A 3,794-nucleotide genomic window follows, 5' to 3' on the forward strand; every position below is an offset into this window, starting at 1 on the left:
TTCAAACCACTAGTCAATAGAATTTTATTTACAAAATTAAAAATTTATACAAATCAAATTCGACGTTTTTGGAATAAGTTTACAGCGTGTACTTATTATTTTCAAAGATTAAACTCCATAAAATTTTAGATTTGTGAGACTTAATACAATAAATTGCAATACCAAAAATTACAATATTTTTATAAGAAATTTTAAGGATATTATAATTCAATAAGATTTTAAATTATATGATAGAATATTATTCATAATAGACCGACTAATGATCCAAAGAATCTAATATTGAATAAGTTTTAAAAGATGGTAATCTTTGAAATCGGATCTGTTAGACTCGTTCGGAATGAAAATCGGATAGCGTCAAAATAATCATACGAAAAGATTTTTATAATTTTATTACGGGTAATTAAAATAACATTAGGTATAATATTTTAAAATAAAAGTTTTACTTAAAATAGGCGTGTTAAATACATATAAGTTATACAGAGAATGATATAGTTCACCACCACAAGGTTTTGTTATCTGAAACAAAAAACAACGGTGGACATGAAAATGTAAAATTTATATAGTATACATCTGCGATTAGATATGAAATGATGATGATGATGATGATGATGTACTAGAGAATTAGAGAAAGGAAATAATATGGTAGGGCAACTGGGGAGGACCCCGGAAGAGAGGCCAGTATGTGTTCCGGTCCAACATCCCTCCCCCACTTCACATTTACTTCCGCTTCCGCCACTTCATTTAATATCTTACAACACGCTAACTCTTTGGTCACGATATATATTTCAAAACTGTACTTGTACGTTGCGAAGGCTTTTATTTTAATGTTGATAATGAAGAAGGAAAAATAGATCAATTTGTTTTGATTTTTTTTCTTTTTACTTACGAAAATTGATATCATAAGTTACTATATTATACGTATATATATTTATATTTAGATATAAGTTTCTACAATCAACTCTAAACCCTGATTTAATATACGCTGACCTGTAATCAATACAAAATACTATATTTTTGTTAAAAAATTTACCTTTGTACACGCAACTATAAGATTAATAGATTATAGGATACGTTATAGTGACTTCTTTTCCTACTAATATATATGTTTTATATTCATAGAAGTATTAAAATTGTGTTAAATCAAATAAACTTCTGTTTTTGTATATATATTACATACATTTACATCGAGAGCTTACAATCTTTCGAGTTATTTATCGTATTTAAATTAAATTACTTTTCTGTTTATTAATTAGTAATAATAATTAGATGATTAATTGTGTTAAACCCGAAGGCCAGTAATCTGTGTTGTCACCAAACTTACGTGAGTTGTTTAATAATTAAAGTCATTTAATGATTAACTTAGGGTCTGTGTCCATCATCTTGTGAGTTTCCTTATTTCAGTTGTAAAGAATTGCTGACCTCGGTTTTTGAGCCTTTCTTGTACCTCAATCTTCACTTGGCACATTGTTACCAATGAAGATTGACTGTACCAAGTTAATAACGTCATTGAAAAAACTAAATAAAATATCTGTTATTGAGATACATATGCTGTAAGATGAATGTGAGAATACCTTCTCACCGAACATTTGAATAGTTTCCTGTGTCTTTTGAATGGTGTCATACAAAAGAATTGTGTCTTTTTAGAGAGAACCAAGGTGTTTTTTCCTTATTGCGGGTTCTACTATATATTCTAGTATGTTAGAGTAGTACTCACTAATGATCATATTGCTTTTCCAAATAATCGCAATAAATTAGGGTTTTATTTTCTCAAAATATCGATAGCATTACTTTACAGCTAATTCATAAGTTTTAGATTTTTCCTGGCGGACGATTCGGTTGTTTTCATTTGAAACTCTTGGCGTTTCGACTCCTGCTCAGAATTATGAATTTAATTTTCATCAGTAGTTATTAAGCGATCTAAAAAAAAAATATTACCTTTAACTAAAAATCATTGTTTAAGTTCTGTACAATGTTAATTCGAGTACCTGTGATTTTCAGTTGACTTTTTCGAAAACCACTTCAAACATATTTTGTGGTAATTAATTTAATCATGGATAATGGAACTATATAATCCCGTTAACGATAACGCTGAAACTCATATTAAAAATCACAATAAATTGGGCCTTTATATTCCCAAATTACCATCTTTTTATTGGCTGGCGGATAAATTTTGAATCTTTATCTAGCGAGTAAATTCTGATGTTTATTTTTTAAATTCCTGCTCAAAATGACGAATCCAAGTTTTATGACTAGTTATGATGTATAAAAAATTACCTTCCTCTAAAAACCGTTGTTTAGGTCCTGTGTGTGTATATATATATATATATATATATATATATATATATATATTAACTAGCTGCCCTGCTACGCTTCGCTGTGGCACAGCAAAGTTTCTGCGACGTTTATCAATTGATCGTTTCTTCGATGGAGAACAATATCTCTAGGTTGGAACTGATCTCCGACTATGACAATTGCTACTTCATCTATAGTTGGAGCATTATATCTCCGGACATGTTCTCCAGCGGGCGTTTTGTCTGCGTGAATGACAATCTTGTGGGTCAATCTGATGGCATCATATCAATTGCCGTTTTGAACAAACCCACCAAATTGTTTCTTTCGTGAAGGAGCTTCTGTAGCTGCGAAATAATGGATCTTCTTAGCGAGGTATGTATTCCACAACGTGCATCGACTTCATCTCTATCATCACCAATGAAGTACATTTGAAGCAATTTATGGTCACTATCTGGGAACGGGAGCAGGGATGCAGCTTTGTGATATATTTGTCCTTTGATTTTAAAAGTTGACATGAATTGAGTCGTCACAATTTCCGCACCAAATGACGTCATTTGGAAGCAAGAGTTATATTTCCTGATGTTTGATAGGAAATGCTTCGATTTAGCGGTAGATCCGGAAAGTAGAGATTTCAATGGCTCTGGTGGTGCATCAATTTGAGGCAATTTGATTTTTCAGCCAGCGCAACACATCCCTTTCGTTTCATTATTAAATTTTAGAGCCTGACAGTAGGTACAGACATGACTCATCTGACCAATAAAAACATGCCGACTAGAACTATAATCAACAGCTGGATTGTACCGGAACGCAAGACGATTGTATTGCAGATTCAGATCAGCTCTTCTTTGGGTTCGTGTTTCAGTTATCCTCACCCTGTCGCGTTCATTCCGTTGAGAACGAACCAAATCTGTTGCTGCAGAACGCGACTGACGTGCTCGCAATCGTGCATCCTCAAGCCTGGCTGCTCGTCTTTCTGCTGGTTCCACGTTACGTATCTGGATGGTGCTTAGTCTGTTCCTCTCTCGTACGGATGCCCGCTCTTCCTCAGTCATATTCGAAAGCCGTCTTGTTCCTTGTGTGGCGAGTGCGACGGCCCAAATTCGATTTTCTGCTAGGCATTATTTCGGTTTTCACTGGAATAGAAGGAAGGGATAAGATTATAACCTCTTATGGCTCTGACAGCTCTATGTTGAAAACCATGACAGAAAGGACAAAAAGTTTAATAACGAAAAATTTTCATTTTGAAAAGGCCAAAAAAATTTATTTAAACTTTTTTCACCTATCTCTTATGGTTCTCATAGCTGCAGCTCGACAACAATGAGACACAGGACAGACAGTATTGAAAAGTGGCTAAAAATTAATAATATGAACTAAATACATGAATTTAAATAAATAAGTAAAATATTAGTTAAATTATACATTTAAATCGTAACCTCTACTTACGATTTGGTGAAAGGCGCAACTCAATCACGACACGATCACACAAAAGTACCTCGATTAAA

The 3,794-nt window shown here is 32.9% G+C and overlaps 1 pseudogene; it reads right to left on the reverse strand.

Annotated features, from left to right (window-relative positions):
• Positions 1-2,364: 2,364 nt before the first annotated feature.
• LOC142331663 (uncharacterized) lies at positions 2,365-3,344 on the reverse strand (annotated as a pseudogene).
• Positions 3,345-3,794: the final 450 nt, after the last annotated feature.

Source organism: Lycorma delicatula, chromosome 10 (genome assembly GCF_047948215.1).
Source record: "Lycorma delicatula isolate Av1 chromosome 10, ASM4794821v1, whole genome shotgun sequence".
NCBI classification, from domain to species: Eukaryota; Metazoa; Arthropoda; class Insecta; order Hemiptera; family Fulgoridae; genus Lycorma; species Lycorma delicatula.